Source organism: Rhipicephalus microplus, chromosome X (genome assembly GCF_043290135.1).
Source record: "Rhipicephalus microplus isolate Deutch F79 chromosome X, USDA_Rmic, whole genome shotgun sequence".
Lineage (NCBI taxonomy): Eukaryota > Metazoa > Arthropoda > Arachnida > Ixodida > Ixodidae > Rhipicephalus > Rhipicephalus microplus.
In genome coordinates this window covers 187,576,837-187,595,596 of record NC_134710.1, presented here as the reverse complement: position 1 = coordinate 187,595,596, position 18,760 = coordinate 187,576,837, and the positions used below count along the sequence as shown (strand labels likewise).

Below are 18,760 nucleotides of genomic sequence, written 5' to 3'. Positions count from 1 at the left end.
GCCTTCGTAGAGCTACGCAATCGACTGCAGACAGCTCCAGTGCTGGCACATTTTGACGATACTGCCGACACCGAGATTCACACGGACGCCAGCAACGTAGGAATCGGAGCCATTCTTGTTCAATGGCAGGACGGCGCAGAGCGTGTGATCGCTTACGCGAGCCGCAGTCTCGCAAAAGCAGAGGCTAACTACAATACCACCGAAAAAGAGTGCCTAGCAGACGTGTGGGCAATTAGCAAGTTTTGACCCTAACTATATGGCCGGCCATTTCGAGCTGTCAGTGACCACCATTCGCTCTGCTGGCTTGCCAACCTACGGGATCCATCAGGCCGCCTCGCCCGCTGGAGCCTCTGCCTTCAAGAGTACGACATAACGGTGGTCTACCTATCAGGACATAAGCATACAGATGCTGACTGCCTGTCTCGTGCTCCCGTTTCTTGGCATCGTCGATGTGGTCCGGATGGCTGAGCTTCAACGTGAGGACACTGAGCTACTACCTGTCATCCAGCATCTTCAAGGAGAAGACGTTTATCGTCCCACACCGGCTCTCACGTGGATTAACATCGTATTGCCGGCGGAACGTTATCTGCAAGAGAAATCTTGAGAGCAGCCAGAAAACTTTTCTCCTCGCCGTTCCAACGGCACTGCATGAGAAAGTTTTGCAGGCGTGTCAAGACGATCCTTCTGCCGGTCACTTAGGCTTTGCTAGGACATTAGCGCGCATCCGACAAAGGTACTACTGGCCACAGCTGTATTCGTCTGTTCAGCGCTATATCCGCACCTGCCGTGACTGTTAGAGGCGTAAAGTTCCACCCGCAAAGCCCGCCGGCTTCCTCCAACCTTTAGATCCACCTCGAGCACTGTTTCAGCAAGTGGGAATGGATCTTCTTGGTCCATTTTCTACGTCATCCTCAGAAAATAAGTGGATAATCGTCGCAACCGACTATCTGACTCGCTATGCAGAAACCAAAGCTGTGCCTAGTGGAACTGCAGTTGAAGTCGCCAGATTCTTCGTCCATGACATTGTTTTGCATCATGGTGCACCTGCCGTTCTCAAAACAGATCTAGGAGCAGCATTCACGGCAGAGCTATTGCGACAAGTCACCAAGCTGACACACACTAACCACCGGAAAACAACAGCTTATCATCCCCAAACGAACGGCTTGACGGAGCGGTTAAACAAAACAATGGCCGACATGCTATCTAATGTTGTAGGCCCGTGTACTCAGATTTGGGTGCATGTTAAAGAACCCCAGGTGGTCGAAATTTCCGGAGCCCTCCACTACGGCGTCTCTCATAATCATACGGTGGTTTTGGGACGTTAAACCCCACATATCAATCAATCAATTATCTATGTATGTTAATGTAGAGTACAAAACGTGAGATAAAATTTTGCCGTACATCACGTTTGCTTATGACACCGCTGTGCAAGAGACCACAGACCTAACAACATTCGAGCTTGTTTATGGCGCGTCACAACACCGCTAGATGCTATTCCCCGTAGACCAGGACACCAGTGGAAATGACAGCATTGACGACTTCGTTGAGAAAGCCGAGGAAGCCCGCCAGCTTGAACAGAACCGCATTCGCACGCAGCAAGATGTCGACGCTCGCCGTTACAACCAAGGCCAAAGGAACGTCCACTATCAACCAGGTGACTACGTATGGGTGTGGACACTAGTTCCGACATCGTGGGCTTTCGGAGAAGCTATTGCGACGCTACTTTGGCCCTTACAAAGTTGTGAGCTGCCTCAGTGATGTGAATTACGAGGTAGTTTCTCAAAGCTCGGATACCAGTTTAAACCAAAGACGTCCACGCCCAGAAGTAGTCCATGTAGTACAGATGAAACCATACCACGCCCGCGAGTTATGAACTGTTCGAACTTTTTTTATTATCCAAAACAGCACGGGCTTATGTGTTGTTTTTTTTCGTTGACGTGGCCATCCTTTTTTATGACCATCTCTAGCATATTAGTCAATCGACCGGGACGGCCGCTCTTGAAAGGGGGGATGACGCAAGGTAGGCTGGCAACTATAGTGGCCAACCTCTGAGGAGGATAACGAAGTAGTTCTGTGGATGCGTGCTCTGGTGTTCGTGCTTTTGGCTTTTGGTCACGAAAGTAAACGCCCTGCTTTTGTGCCTGCGTCCCTGTGCCTTTGTGACAATATATTAAGTCTTGTTGAGCCGTGAATCTCAAGTACTTCTAGGAGACAGTGGCGTCTATTATACTGTTCGGCAGATACTTTTTTTTTTCTCATATCTTGTCTCAGTTACGCCTTACGCAGAACAAGGCTAGACCAAAAGGAGCTTCACCCGTAAAAAGGAAGGCATTACGCGGCGAGGCGCGGTCACGCCACTCAACACTTCCTGTACACCCTACCCGTAGTAGCTCAAAGCTGAGCTACATGAGATTTCGGAAGTGCCACTTACCACTGAAAAAGAGGTCCAGGCAACTGCCAAAACCAAAACTAGTCGAAAATGCGTCATGCAGAAGTTTATTCTCAACATGAAGGAAGGAACCAACTCATTCCTTCCTTCGTGATTTTAAATGTGACGTGCACTCGTGGTACTAAAACCGCCGCATGTCTCTCTTGACACCAAGGAAGACAGCTTGTTTTTTTAAGTAGTTCAAAAGTAAGGAAAGACTGCTTTTCCGTTTTTAGATAAAAGGGAGGTGCTTAAAGTAAATTAACTCTTACGATGTTGCGTGTAGCTTTTAAAAAAAGTGTACTTAAAATATCTGGCCAGACAGTGGAAGAAAAGCTGTTGAAAATGGGTGGGCTACATACAAAGGCTATTGATGCCCCGCTTCAACATTTCGCAATGCCGGCACCCAAACCAGGAAGCCATACGGTTTTGGGTGCCGCAATATATGATGTCTTGTTGAGCAGTGAATGTTGCATGTACTTCTACGCGACAGCGGTGCCTATTATACTGTTCTGCAGATACTGTTTTTTTTTTCTCATATCTTATCTCAGTTACACCTTACACAGAACAAGGCTAGACCAAAAGGAGGTTCACCCGTAAAAAGGCACGTTTTGAAATAACAGCCTTCCAAGTTAAAATTGTACATTATGTTAAAAGTAGACCGATATAACAGCAAATTGATGGACCCATTCAATAGGCACCAGCCAGATGCTTATTACCAATATCATTTTTTTTTTCTTTTTGTGTTGAAACGTCTTTCCTTGCGAGCCTCCTTTGCCACCTGCTGTGCAGCACTGTCAGGAAAGTACTGTTGACGCACGTCAAGGGGCACTGCACAGTGCCCTGGCAGAATTCCAGAGATGTTCAGCACATTCACATGGGCTATAATGCCATCATTAAAGGTGACCACAGCATCAAGAGTGCAACTTTTCAGTGTTTGATGTCAGAGGAAACCATATTTGGAGTGCGCTCCCACACGACAATACAACGAATAATTGAGTTTTCTTATGGAGACATTTAGCAAGTAATTCTAGATGAGCTAGTTCTGGACAGTTCGGCTTAACAGCCTCAATAACAGATGCTGGAGGGTGTTCTTTATGAACGAATGGTTCACCATTCAACTGGGCTTTGTTGAATTTATGCCAAGTTTCGATATCCTTCGAGTAAACGCCATGGGATGTAGTGGTATCCTTTGATACCATGTGAAAATATGTGGCCCAGAGAGCTTTTTGCATGTCCTCCAAGTAAGTTCTTTTCTTTAATGCCAAAACGATATTTTTGGTGCTTGCCAATGATGGCACCACTAAGACATCCCCGGCCAGGTATAGATTGCCCGACAAAAAGCTTGAATAATCTGCTTTCTTTCATATCGGCAGTTACGGGCCCATTATTTTCTGAATGTGCCAAATGCACTCCAGCTTGCCAACTGTAACTTCTCTATATGGTTATGATACTTGAACAGCAACGAATCACCTGCTACGTAATAATGGGGGCATGGTGGGCCACCGCACAAGTTTTGAAATATGTCAGTTTTAGAAAAAAAAACCTCACTGAGGCAAACAAACTGAATCTGGTTCAAAAAAACAAGACGGGTTTCAAATAACACAAAAAGAAAACTGATTTTTTTTTATTATTTTTGCTAACCCGGTCCTCATAAAATGCTTTGTGACAAACATCAGAGTTTGCTCCTACTCATATTGCTCACAGAAACGCCTATGGAAACAACAAGTGCCCAGTGAAGATTTCTACCAAACCAATACAAAGCTATTACAGGCACAGAAGTGTGCAAAGATGAACAGTGGGAGAAATGTGGAAATTAAAAATACAAGCTTGTGGATAGAGTCTTGTTATTAAAGACCAGAACTGTAAAAAAATTACTGTTTTGTGTCGTTACACTTGTCTACATCTTTTCGTTGCCTATTTCATTGTTGGCTTTATTATGTTTTTTTTCACATCTTAGCAATAATGTAGTGCAGTATTTAAGATCACGACCTGTAGTAGCTCAAAGCTGAGCTACACGAGATTTCGGAAGTGCCACTTACGACTGCAAAAGAGGTCCAGGCAACTGCCAAAACCAAAACTAGTCGAAAATGTGTCATGCAGAAGTTTATTTTAAACATGGAGGAAGGAACCAACTCATTCCTTCCTTCGTGATTTTAAATGTGACGTGCACTCGTGGTACTAAAACCACCGCATGTCTCTCTTAACAAGAAGGCAGAGAGCTTGGTTTTTCAAGTTGTTCAAAAGTGAGGACTGTTTTTCCGTTTATAGATAAAAGGAAGGTGCTTAAAGTAAATGATTAACTCTTACGATGTTGCGTGTAGATTTTAAAAAAGGTATACTTGAAATATCTGGCCAGACAGTGGAAGAAAAACTGTTGAAAATGGGTGGGCTACATGCAAAGGCTCTTGATGCTCGGCTTTAACATTTCGCGATGCCGGCACCCAAAACCGGAAGCCGTTCGGTTTTGAGTGCCGCGATGTATTGCCTCTTGTTGAGCAGTGAATGTTACATGTACTAAGCAGACGTGAGGCTGATGCGCAGCTAGCGGAGAGGCAGCTACCCTTACATTGTCCTCGAAGCGCCGTGCGCCGGCTGGCGGTTCTGTTCGCGGCGAAATGAGCGTACGAAGTCGTACCCCAAATGCGTACGCTCGAGAAGAGTTCAGCTCTTCAGCAAACTTAGCCACGTAGTTCAAAGTGGACAATGCAGAAAGGGGGAAATATAACGCGCACGCGGCGCATTGTTTCGTTCGCTGCACCGACAGTAGCGTTTGTTTACGTTTATGCTGGCTGTCCCGGCGTTTGATTTTGTAATCTTCGGGTTGGTCTCGTGCGTTGTCAGAAAACGACGCTGTTTCCTGTCCCGACCGGAACTAGCTACTCGGTGGCGAGCTGCCAGAGAGGCGTGAAAATCGAAGATCCTCAGTGACACCGAGTAGTGCCAGCGTTGATTGCACAATTCGAATACTAACTATAACCTAGTACATAGTGCATGCTACCTCGTAAGTAATTGAGCAGGAAGTGAATTTCCAAAATCTAACACGCCCGCAACTTGGCAAAGCGATTGACACTTCAGAAAACGCGTGTAATACACGAGGAGATGATTTAGGGTCACATAACGCGCTCAGAAGCCCACTCGCGGCAACCGCTTCGCAGATATTTAAGAGCTCACAACATTACGAGAGCATTAGGCTACGAAAGAAGCACTACTATGCTCTGAATGGGGCAACAATACACCGAACAAAAGCAAATCAGACGTTCACAGCGTATGTTTGGAGAAGCCTAAGCACTGCTGACTCACGCCAAAGAAATGGAAGGTATAAAAAACACCCGAACATTGAGCACACAGGAACACAACAGTAAATAGCGATGTATACCGTTAACAACGCGTTGTGAATCAATGCATACTGGAATGTCACGCAGTCATACATCAAGTGATCCAGCTATGGGGACAGGGCAATAACGTAGGCCTAGTCACGTTTTCTTACGCTACTCGTAAAACAACGGCGCATATAATATAGTTCTACAGCAATAACTACCAAATTACACCTGAAGTTAAAACTGTTTTACAGCAATGGTAAGTTGAAGCCGCCGAATACGAGCAGACGTCAGACCGCCGGCCATTAAATCGAGACGCCTTGTCTTGAGTCGAGGTTATTTTCAGAAACGCCTTTGGTGTGAGGGTATAATACTCTTTCCGCCATGGTTTTATTGCGTGATTACTCAAATATAAATGACCGGAACACCTACAGAGCTGATCATGTGTGTGTTTAATGGTATATCTTAATTTTCAGGCGCAGATAGCTTCGTTCTACGAACATTGAAGACAGCATTTTTGCATTCTGAGCTTACCCGAGCAGGCTTCGACGCCATTGCAGTTTCTTGGTTGTGCTGTCGCACCATGGTCAAAGTACATGGGTCAAGAAACTTGAAACAAAAAATGTCAGAAACCTATTGCCACAAACATCAACGCCCACCAACGATTGAAACGCGCCTAGGTGGGGAGAGGACAAACAACCAAAACTCATTATATTATTTTTATTAAAATAGCCGTAATTTTATATATGTCAAGTTTAACTATAAACTAACTTTACGGTGTATTTAGCATCTGGTTAAATGGTTGATTGTCTTAATTTTTTGCTGAGTGCCACAAATGGTGTGGGGTGGGGGGACGTATCCAGGCAATCTTCGATCTTCTAAACATTGCAGTACTAATATTGTATAATTAGGTTTGTTGTATAAACTATTTCTAGCTTATACGAGAAGTATTGCACGTAAACACAAATAAAAGTTCACCTAACGCTCAGCCAATCCCCTCCTTGCATTGGGGTGGTATGGTTAAAGTCCCTAGATTTTTTCCTTCTGAAGATCTAGGGACATTAGGTATAATGAGCCACGAAAAGAGAAGAAGCAGTCAAGGGTTTGTTCGGCGTTTTCTTAGGTGGAGTTGCGCAGAGGTGGTGGCAGTAAAAACTTTATTTGACCAAGCGAATTTCAAGCTGTATTGTTGTGCTGCATGCGACCTCCGACTCTGGCGCAGCTCTCGCCGACTCTGGTTCGACCTCCCGACTCCTAGACGCCGTGCAGCTCTCGTGCGTGTTGCACCGTCCTCGGACCTCATCGATCGATTCCCAACTTTTGATGTATCTCCTTCTTTTTCTGTCGCTTGCCTGTCCTATTTCTTCACTTATGTGTTTCCATTATTCTTTTTATCCTTCCTCCCCAAGGGCGGAACCAGCCCCTCATTTAAGGGGGGAGGGGGTCGCTTAAACGGCAAGGATAGTGGTCATATTAATAAATATAACAGATTCATCCCTCCATTACATTCCGAGTTGTGAATAGCTGTCGGGGGATGATTAATACATAGGGATTCAAAAGTTGGCATGTGTAAATTCGATCTGATTGCTCCTTAAGAAAGCTAATGCTGAAGATTCGACCAGGTTAATTCCAGTCCACGATTTAGATGGAACAAGTCCTTTGTTCATAAGCTCTCACAGTCTAATTCCCATATTCAAGGAGAATCTGGATGATTTGGACGCTTATCTAAAGCAATTTGTGCTTGTTGCTTTTGGTCAGGAATGGCCTAAAGAGAAATGTGGGCCATTAGCCTGGGTGTGCACCTGCACAGTGAGGTACTAAAGGTGTTTGGCGGTTTGTCACCAGAGGACTTGTGAGACTATCAGAGGCCAAAAAAGACATGGCTCCTGCAGGATGTTTAGTTTCTTTGATCGGTGGGCAGAGATGACTGAGCAGGGCAAAACTCATGACGCAGTAAGGGATTTGATGGTCGCATAACGGCTTCCAGAGAATATTTATTGCTGCCTTTCACTGTTCGTTCACTAAAGGAACTGCAATGTGGTTTAAGAAATAGCAGAAGTGGCCGACTACTTCATGGAGGCCCAGCGGCAACATTACCTGCTTGCTTTCCGAGACTAAGGGGAAAGAAGATGGGGGAAACGTGGTGAATCCATTAAGTCTCCAGCCAAGTATTTTTGTATTTCCTGGGCATCTACAATGAGCGGGAAAACACTAATGATTAGCAAATATAAAGTTACAAACTTTCTAATTGGATGTTTTGTCAACCAATTACAATCATCACCCTTATAAATTTTGGCAAGCTTCATTGCTTCAAAAGTTAAATAATCATGCCTAATTAAGCAATTAAGCAGAAAACATAAAATGGTGTGACTTACACATCAGACGATAGTACGCAACGTGCATTTCGTCGAATCATCAGAGAGTGTGTTGGCATATTTTTTAACTATGGCTAAACATAGCTGTCGCAACATGTCTAACACATGCCACTATTAGTATAGAATATATACCACCAGCAGAGATTGATTCGACTATCATGTCTGAAATGCTACTGTAAATGCTTTTAAGCATCAGAATACATATAATAAATATATGATATAACTTCCTATATATAATATATACCATTACTAATATAAGATATATGGCAACTAGCAGTGATTGACTAAGGTGGCTGAAGGGCTTGTGGAAATTATTTTAAATATTGCAAGAACTTGAATTTCAATAACTGCACAAGGTCCTGTGTGACAGTGCGTCTTGTTCCAAGTCTTGTTTGATGGAGGAGGTAAATAACATGTTAGCAATCAAACACGTCAGCTGCACTCCATACCAGCCTATGTGCAATAAAATGGTTGAACGCTTTAATGGCACTCTGAAGGAAATGCTTTGCAAAAATAATGCGAAGAGCTAGCAAAGCTGTGGGATCAATACCTTGCTCCACTTCTGTCCACTTACCATGTAGTGCCACGCTGTGGCACTGACATCATGTTCACTTCTCACAGGGCCAAATATCGAGCATTTCGGCATGTTATTACAATGACTTGCTTTTGAGGACGACACTGACATTTTTTTTTGATGCAGTTGAAGGTGCAAGCGACTTTCAGATTGCAGGGCAGGCGTGGACAGGTGAACACTCCATGAAACTCTGTGTAAATTTCAGTGGAAACATATTGTTTTGTGTTCTTGACTCTGTGAGAAACGAGAACCTTGCAAAGAACAATAGTTCCACAGCTTTGAAATACAATCACACTATTTATCAGAATCTTTCCTTTGCTTCTGTACATAAAGCTAAATGCAGTTTTTGTCTCAAACAGGAGCCCCATTGGGAATGCAGGCTAGTGTACGATGCATTGCCGCTCAGGTACAGAAGTCAAACACTTACCAGCAGCATACCATACTTACCACATCAATGACATTGCCTACTGCTGTAATTCATTGTCCGATTGGAGACCTTCTGCTGCTGTCAATACATGTCTACAAGAGTCCCTCAAGGAATATATTTCACTGCCATGAAGAACACCGTACATTTGAACCTTGAAAGCATTGCTGTGCCACAGTAAACACAAATCAAGTAAAATAATGTTTCTACATATATCTAAATAGTGAAGAGTGTGAGGTTATACCCAATCAAGCTGTACATGCATCATTTCAGAAGTTCGTTCATTTCTCTGTAAGTGAATACTTGGGTCTTCGGCATGGTTTCTATATATTTTTTAACAGAACCCACTTGTAACTAAATCAGATGCATTTCACAAAAAAATTTATTATAGCCGATATTTAGTATAAGCATATATTTACATGTGGTCAGCCTATACTCGTGTACATGTCTTTGCGAGTTCTAGTTTACTCTTCTAATGTCTGATCAAAGGGTTGGAAGACACAATTTTTTAGAAAGAGAAAGACAATGGTTCTTTTTGTGGTTTGTGATTAGAGTGACGATGTGTGTGTTACATGCCGATGTTTCTGTCAGAAATTTTAGATCTGTGTGTTACATGCCGATGTTTCTGTCAGAAATTTTAGATTGAAATCATTTTACCTGATAATTGTATTGGCACATGTTACATTACACATTTTGTGCGTTAGGAGACCATGTTTCTTAAAAGACAACATATTTTGCTATTCATGGTAGCAAAATATGTTAGTGGTCGAAGCAGCTGCACTGTGCAGACGATGCTGAACTGTATTCTTATTTTAACACAGCTCCTTGTGTGCTTTGGTCATCCTGTCCGGAGCGAGCATATCCTGTGGAATTCTTGCCCTTGCTGGTCACCGCCTCATCTTCGACCGGCACAGTGCCTGCACACAGTTCAGACCCGTTGTGGAAAGGAATGCCCATTTCAGTGGAGTATGGTAATTTTGCCCTGCCCGTCAGCCTGTTGAGGGGAGGGCAGGCACGTGGCATGTTGCAAGGTTCACGTCCATGCTGTGCGGCGTTGCCACCATCAAAACGACGACAGCGCACCGCAGGCGATGGCAAACCAAACGCCATATAAGCATTTTTTTTACGATTTTATTTGTAACACTTGTGAGTAGTACACATAAAAAACAGCTTCACAATAATTTTAAGCATTTATAAGCAAAATTAGTGCAAATGAGTGGAAGATTGGAAAGTGACCCACTTAAGCTACTGCGTGAACCTGACAACAAACAGTCACGCCGCACTGCTCGTGAAAGGCAGGCGGGTACGTTGATATTATTTACAGGAAGTTTGCCGAATACTGTCAACGAGGTGTTACGACATCTTCATCTACAGAAGTGCAGGAACGTTGTTTCCTTTTACGAGCAAGCTGTATTCGACTCTCTAAATCCTTATGGGCATACCAAGTTGAGCATTAACTACGGAAACCAATTTGGTTTGGCTTTAATACTAACTTATTTGTCATCGAGACATTTATTTGGCCATTTAGGATCCTCTCTATGAGTTTGTCCATGTTAGAAGTTAGCGAGATGGGTCTCATATTTTCTATGCTAAAACCTAATCTTTGCTTTTTTAGTAATGGAATTACCTTAGCTATTTTCAAGTCATAGGTATCCAGGTGTTCTTTAAAGAGTAGTTTATAAGATTGAGGACGTCACCGGGCGATAGTTTGAAAAAAATTTTAACCATAGGAACTGTGATTCTATCGGGACCAGGAGCTGATGAGGATAAATGTCGAATCAATTTTGATGCTTCAGACAGGGTTACGTTTTAAGAGTCGGTGTTTATGCTAGACTTTTGCCAGTTGAAAGCCATAGTCGAAGAAAACCTAATGTCTAGACATCTGCCAATTGAAACTAAAGAATTTGTCGTTTTTTCCAATGATAGCCTTTCATAATCAGTATTTACTGTATACGGCAGGATTTTGCGAGATCACATATACCGATAAAGCTTTCTCATTTTTAAGTTTCGAAAGAAAATCGAAATGTCTTTGGTTATACTCTTCTTCAGCTTAGGCCATAATATGACAGGTTTTTAGGGGGCTGATTATGAAGCTGCCTGTTGTCGTCTGTGATCACCTGAACTGTCGGAATTCCACAAAGAACAACAGGTTACTCTCTTCGCCGATTGACTAGCAAATTCAGCTTTTTTGTATGCCCTTCTAATTACTGTTTTTTATGTCATAGCTTTAGTGTCATCGCTGTCTTGAGAGGAATAATCTTAAGCAGCCTTTAGGTCGTGTATAAATTTTGAATAGTTTTTCATCGCTGATATGTGTTTGAAAACACTCACCGTTGTCAGTGCATCTAGCGGGCCGTTCTCTTGTACTTTCTTCGTTGTCGGTGAGCTGTTACTCGCTGTTAATACTGGGACGAAATGATTTCGCCGAAGGTGTTGTGCTGGCCCAGAGTGTTGAGCCCCGTTCCATTAGTTTCGGATCGTCACCACATGCGCGCTGCGCAGCTCACGTGCTTTCCGAGCCAGAGAGAGAGTCGTGCCTTCTGCTTTACATTCGAATGTAAACAAGAGAGGAGAATTTGCCCAGTCAATATGGCCGACTACCGGCTTCATCGTAGCTTCACAATGAGGGACGTCAGGGCGTCTCCTACCTTTCCTTCCTCCATGTGATAGGCCTACCAGTGTCGTCTCCATAGGATTGACTGATTGATTCATTGAAAACTTTATTTGACTATTTACAATGTGCTCTCGCTTGTTAGCTTCAGCTCTATGAAAAAAAAAAAAAAAAAACTCGGGTGACCTCATACTGGTCAGCTTGTTACTGCAGGGCCGGGAATGGCGATCGTGCGCAAGGCAGCACACTGCAAGTTCAGCGTGGCTCCGATAAGAAATCCAATGAACTCGTACCCGGACTGATCGTTCTTGAAGTTGGGCGGCATTGTGCAGGATGTGCCTGGCGTACGCTGGTAGCTTTCTTCTAGTTTGGAGTGTTTTAAGCACTTGCTGCGAATCCGTGAAGATGTGAATAACTTTTGGCGATGATCCTGTTTGATTGTAATGGGCGAGAGCTTCCGAAATAGCGTACCCTTCAGCTGCTTCGGGCAGTAAGCAGGGCTGAGTTATAAAGAATGAGGATGCTTCCCCTGTTCTCTGGTTGAAAAATGCCCCTGTGTTGGAGCCTTGTAGAGTGAATGAGGCGTCTGTGTAGATTATATCTTCTTCGTTAGGTATACATTGAAGGTGTTCAATATGCCGCAGAGCGTAGTATGCCCTTCACTGATTGTCCGAGGCTTGGCTCATACGTTTTGGAAGCGGCCGATTATCTGTCTCAATAATATCGTCTGATGGCGGAATGGTGGGTATAATTTGAGGCAGGTCTTGGTTTCTTAGACCTAGCTCGTTCCTGATGGCTCTTCCAGGTCGGGTTAACTTGAGGCGCTCATTTTGAGCTTGCTGTGCGAGTTTCTACGCAGTCACGTAATGGAAGAAGTAGACCTGTTCCATACAGGTCTTCGACTTTGGTGTATTTCGGTAGCCCTGTGGCAATGCGAATGCATGTTTTGTTGATGCATTGAAATTTTTCAACATGGGTCGGCGTCATTGGCAGGGAGGGTAGTCCATATAGGAGCCTTGAGTGGACGAGTGTTTGTGTGAGCCTTTTAATTTGACCTTCGGATAGGCCACAGGCGTAATTTGTCAACTTTTGCAGCACTCTTATTGTCTGTTTCGTAGTGCACAGCGCTTTTTCTACCCATTGAGTGGACTTGGCGTTTTGTTGATATATAATGCCCAGTACCTTAATGCGCTCTTTGCACTGTATGCTTGTGTTGCGTACAGTAAGTTCGATTTTATCTCGAATAAATTGCTGCTTGCTGTGGTTTGTAGGTCTCAGAACAACTATAAATTCTGTCTTTTCTGGTGAAATCTGGAGACATTGCCTGTCAAGAAAAGTGGTGATAACATCAATTGCCTTCTGGAGTTGCTGCTGTTGCGTAGAGATGTCTCGCGCGTTACACCAAATTATAACGTTGTCGGCATAGATTCCCACCGAGATGGACTGGACTTCATTTAGAAGAAAGGCAAGTGGGCGCATTGTTATGTGAAACAGTGCTGGAGAGATAACGACTCCCTGCGGAACTCCGATTTTGTTGGAGTATGATTGACTGGTGAAAGAGCCTATTTTTATAGAAAAGGTCCTGTCCTGGAGAAAACTGCGGACGTAATTATACAGCCTTCTATCAACAGAGAGTTCTGACAGCTCTCGTAGTATAGTATCATGGGGCACCGAATCGAAAGCCTTCTTCACGTCAATACCTACAATAGTGCTCGGCCAATAAAGTGAGGGGTTCTTTAGTACGTCCTCGTATAAGCGCCGGAGTGTGTCTTGAGTAGACAGGTGAGGTCTAAAGCCAGTTTGGGACCAGTGATAGTGCTCCCCATTTTCTAGCATCCATGTGAGGCGCTTGTTTACCATTCGCTCCATCACCTTTCCGATTACGGAAGCTAACGAAATTGGCCGAAGGTTACTTGCAGTCGTCGGAGGTTTGTTTGATTTAGGCAGTGGTATAACATTTGAATGCTTCCACTCTTTAGGGAGACTGCCATCTTCCCAAACTTGATTGATGATAGAAAGAAGAGGGGTTAGTTGGTTCTCTGTCAGTTGCTGTAATTTGTGGATAATCATATCAGGGCCCGAAGCTGTTTTACAATTTGACTCCTTTAGTGCTATTATAAGTTCTTGAATTGTGAAGGGAGCATCCATTATGTCGTTGCTTTGTTTTTCCTCTGGCCACTTTGGATAGTCCGGATGCCTTGCCGGTTGGGGAAAAAGTGTGTTGGCGCACGTATCAGCGGTGGCTGGTGCTGATGTAAGGGAAGCCAAACAGAGTTTTCCAGCGGCTGTTCGAGTTTTGCCCCGGCCTTCCAATGATTTGACAATGTTCCATAGCCTTTGATTATTTATCCGACCGTGTAGCTGGTTGCAGCAATCCTGCCACTGTTGCCTACGTAGCCTGTATGCGTACTTTGATGCTTGTCTCGTAAGAAGCTTAAGCACCAGGCGATTGCGAGCAGATTTTTTCGTCCTGTATGCATGTAAAGCAGCTATGCGTGCCTCCGACAAGTTTAAGAGGTGCCTATCGGACGCAGGCTTTTGAGGAATCTTTTTGTAGGTTTTGCTTGCCTTCCTTGTCGCTTCTCGTATATGTTTTGTAAATTCGTCAAGGGTGACTGTTTTAGGGCATCCATTCATATAAGACCAATACTTGTCCCAGTCAATGAAGGAACACTCCTTTGACATAGTAAAAATTTCGCCCCAGGCAATCACAATTGGTGAGTGGTCGCTGCCAATATTGTCGGGCCTTAAGTCCCAGTGCGTACCTTTTGGTAGGTGCCTAACCCACGTGAGGTCTGGCAATGTATTATTCTTATTCGCACCACCAATCCTTGTATATTGGCATGGCGTGTTGAGGAGGGTAAAGCTGGCGTCTTCCAAAGCTTTTTTGAGTTGCTTCCCTTTGGGAGAATCTTGTAAGTATCCCCAGAAGATGCATGGTGTGTTAAAGTCTCCCAGATTGAAGGTTGGACCTTTAGGGTCTATTTTACTGAGGGATAGCTCCACATTACTTGATTTGCGAGGGCTGTAGCAGTTTAATATTTCCTATGTCTTGCCCTCTATTTTAGTACGAGTCTGAATGCACGAGAAGGAAACTGAAGAAAGGAGGTCGCGGACCGCCGGAAGGTTCTTCTTTGTATATGTAACACATCGACCAGATGAAACACCAGCATAGCCTGGAATGGGGCAATATTTACCCGGTTCCTGCACGCACATAGTATCTGGAGTTTTTTTCGAGAGGGTTTATGATGTAAGAAAAGTCATCAACTTTATTGGGAAGGCTTCTCGCGTTCCACTGAACTATCAGAGGCATGGCTTTGAATCTATGGATTCTTGATCTCCACTTGCAATAGGCCTTACGCGTTTGTTACCTTTAGCCGACGTTTTTGGTTTGAGTGTCTCAATAATGTGTTGCATGTGCTGTAGCTGTGCAGCGAATTGCTCGAAGCGACGCTCGTATTGCTCATGCTCGGGGGGGAGTTGCCCTTGACTCAAGGTTAGAGCGTCTCTGGCAGCATTTGGTTCTTTCAATTGGATAATCACAGTTTTAAGTTCATCAATAGTTTTCTGTTGGTCACTGATAATTTGCGGATACTTCTTCTGGGTGTTTGGTAGTTCCGCTAGTTCTTGCAGAATGCTTGGATGCGTCTGTGGTGCAGGTGAGGCATTAGGTGAAGACTGCGTGTTATGCACCTTAGCTGCATATGTGGTGGGGGACACAAGCTGCGTGGGAGGTTGTGTTGCCGCCTGCGGGCGCGTCTGCGGTGTGAGTGTTAGTTGATCGGTTGCAAAAGACGAAAAGTTTTGTTCCTCTGACTATTGCGCCTTCTGGGTCGTTTTGCCTGACGCACAGTGGTTTGGTGAGGAATAGGGTGCCGCTGGCTTGTGTGGTTTGTTCACTCGCTTACGAAGAGCAGCAGTAGCTGCTGCTACTTTTGGACAGTCAGGCAAGCGCGAGTCATGAGGTCCATTGCAGTGTATGCATTTTGGAGTACAGATAAAATCCGCATGTTTCGTATGGCACTTTGTGCAAACTCCTGGGTCCCTTTTAGGAGCTGTGCAAACGTCAGCTCTGTGTCTTATGCCTAAGCAGTTCAAGCATGATGTTATCTTGGGTCTGTATTTGTGCACAGGGAAACTTACTGATTCGAAAGCCACGTATTCTGGCAGGTTTGAACCATTGAACGTAATTAGTGCTGTGTTAGACGACCCAGAGGCCCTGCTGACACAATTTCGTGAGTTGAACTTGTCAGGCCTTGCATTAACTGCTCTTCAGTTAATCCCTTGATTCTGTGAATGACGCCTCTTATGTGCCCTTCACGGAGCGCAACATATATATTAAACTGCACGATTTGATCGTCGATCATCAGGTGCTCCAGGTTCAGCAATAGATGTGCAGCTTGCTCTGTGTAGCAATCAACTACTGCTAGGCTAGACTTGGTGAGGAGTCTGCAGTGAATGTCCTACCCCTTTATTTGAGAAAGAGTTTGACGGAGTCTATATGCAAACTGGTACAGCGGAATCTGGGTTATGTTAAATGCTTTAGGCCTCAACATTATGGTCTCAAATAGGGTCTGTGGCTGTGGGGAGGTTGGTGGCTTGGGTCGCGGGAGTTTTCGGTTCTGTACTACAGTCCAGCTTTCCTGGTCGTCCATAGCTGTATGCTTGGATGTCGCATGATGTTCAGCGAAAAGATGCGGCTTACTTGGTTTCCTGTGGTGGTGGGGTCGTTTGGTGGTGTGTCGCTCGGAAGCCCTGACTGGGATGATCCTTGGGTGGCGGGGTCCGCTGGCTGTTAGAAGCATCTTCCAGTTGGCTGAGGGGTTGGAATCTTGACGGTGCGATCATCTCCTCTCTTAGGTGGGCTCCCCTACTAGGGGAGCCGCCTCAGTGATGAGCGGAACAAGAAAACCATTGACAGACGCCAGAAGCGTTCGTTGCAGCAGCGCGCCGCGACAACCTTCCAGCTCGTCGGTCGAAAAGCGTCTCCCTCGTCTCTATAGGAGGCGTTGGGATAAGTTAGTTCACAACGCCACCGCTACCCTTATTTTCATTATCTTGTCAAAGGTACAGTTTCCCTTCTCTAAATGGTAGTGTATAGATGGTCTGTGGCTCAACTAGCTCACAGAATCCGCTCCTGTGACTGCCGACTGCTTTCGCTGGCGCACGGCCGGCGTGCCCTTTCCTTTGGTGACGGTGAACGCGACACGCTAAGCAACGATATAAACTAGCAGGTGTTCTGTGACGATATGCTGTACTCTACGGCTACCTCAAAGCTGCCGTCTCGCTGCTGTTGTTTTCGATGATTGGGCAATATGCTATTGTGCTCGTGAACAGTTTTCTCACGCCTCTGCGAAGTTACTACGTCATTTGGCTATTAACTTTGTTTCCTCAATCTTTGATTCTTTTGTTTCTTTTCTCTGCCGCATGCAATTAACGAGGCACAAGGCGCAATAAAGTAGCGTGATAATAACGGCACTTGAAAGGTCAGCAATTTAAAAAAAATTCAATTTCGCGCCATGTCGGGCAAATGCGCGACGTCGCTACCACTTCTAAATTTGACGTCATTATTATTATTTTTGTTAGTTGTCCCCTCCTCACGTAGATGGCGACGGTGGCAACAAGCCGCCAAATGGATCGGCGCCTCCTGCCGCGTGAGCGCCGTCGCGCCTTCTCCCTCTCTCGATTTTGCGCCTCGACGCCGCTTAACGGCTCTGCGCTATTACGCTCAGCAGATGACGCTCGTGCGCCGGTTTTCTGCGCTTTTTTTTTTTTTTTTGTCGTCTGCTTAGAGTAATCGCGAACCTTGCTCGGAGTTGTTGCCATCGCATTAAAAGAAGTAGTATTCACGCGTAATAAAGGTGAAATAAGCTGCCAATATGCCTCATACCAAAGTGATAATTTGTGTCCCAGCCACCCTGCAGACGACAAGTTTAACCCGTCGTTTGGTCGCAGTGACAGTTGTAGGTCCGTCTGTTTGCTTCAGCGGTTATGTCATCCTGCTTATTTATCGATCACCATGCACTGCTGTTGCGTTCCGTTCGGCACTTCTAGCCAGCGAAAGAAAGAAGCAGGTGTGTCCTTTCACAAAATTCCAGCGAACAGTGAGCTACGTGAACGATGGCTACGAGTTATCGCGCGGAAGAACTAGGTGCCGAATTCCACTTCGAATCACTCGGCCGTGTGCAGCCTACATTTTGTGGAAACTGACTTTAGGAAAAATACCAAAAGACGCATGCTAAAGCCTGATGCGGTGCCGAGTGTCTTTCCGCATTACCGTTCCTACATAAGGAAGGAGCCACCAAAGGTGAGAAGCTGCAGCAGCACTCAGAAAATAAAGCGTGATTCTGTAGTCTGCCAATTCAGGAAGTCGATTCGCGCCCTGCGCCAGAGTCAGAAGTTCGCACAAACACGCTGAAGCCACTGAGCCGTAGCCGGCAACAAGCAAGAAGTTTTGCTCCAAGTGACATCCAAGACTTTTCTTTTGTAGCAGCAGCTAGTCACTACTGACATTCCGCAAACTTTCTCAAGTCCTGATGCGAAGCCAGTGGAAGAGGTTGCAGGTGCGCGTGCCTTGAGGACCTTTGGTATTCAAGCCGACAGCAGAAGCTCCACAACAGCCATTCTTGGAGCGGAAAAAATGGCGTGACAAAAAAAGGGCGTAGAAGCAACGAAATGAAAGTCTGCAGGCACTAGTACATGCCTACAAGAAAGAGCTGCATATATTAAAGGAAGAGTGCAACGAAAGCATATTTCTTGAAGTAGCCAGAGACTGCACTAAAGCCAGGGCTGCACTAAAGCCAGAGTGATAATGGACCAAGTCCTAAACTACAAGGTAAAAAAACCAAAATGGTGTGAAACCACTATACGACAGTGCGTGATTTTGAGAAGCCTCTCAACAAAGTCGTATATACGAGTATATCGGGACCGGGCTCCTCGCACTCCTGTGCAGAACTACGCAACTAAGATACATGGGAACAACTGCCGGAGAAGTAGGCTTCAGTGAGCTAGTGAAGCAGAGGCTCGAT

At 44.9% G+C, this 18,760-nt stretch overlaps 1 protein-coding gene and 2 long non-coding RNA genes across 4 annotated transcripts in view; 1 reads left to right on the top strand and 2 right to left on the bottom strand.

The window, feature by feature from the left end:
* The window catches only part of LOC119177304 (uncharacterized), a 206,879-nt gene extending 200,500 nt beyond the window's left edge, over nt 1-6,379 (bottom strand). For both annotated transcript variants that reach the window (XM_037428763.2, XM_075878365.1), the window contains exon 1: nt 6,283-6,379. The gene's annotated coding sequence lies outside the window, so the exon portion shown is untranslated. The remainder of the gene's footprint in view (nt 1-6,282) is intronic.
* A 428-nt stretch (nt 6,380-6,807) lies between these two features.
* On the top strand, nt 6,808-11,139 carry LOC119177303 (uncharacterized). Its single transcript, XR_005110565.2, has 2 exons — nt 6,808-7,073; nt 9,943-11,139. It is a non-coding gene; the product is annotated as an uncharacterized LOC119177303 (long non-coding RNA).
* LOC142775895 (uncharacterized) lies at nt 9,386-18,758 on the bottom strand. The gene is made up of 2 exons (XR_012887128.1): nt 11,453-18,758; nt 9,386-10,038 (listed from the first exon to the last, which is right to left on the bottom strand). It is a non-coding gene; the product is annotated as an uncharacterized LOC142775895 (long non-coding RNA).
* Nucleotides 18,759-18,760: the final 2 nt, after the last annotated feature.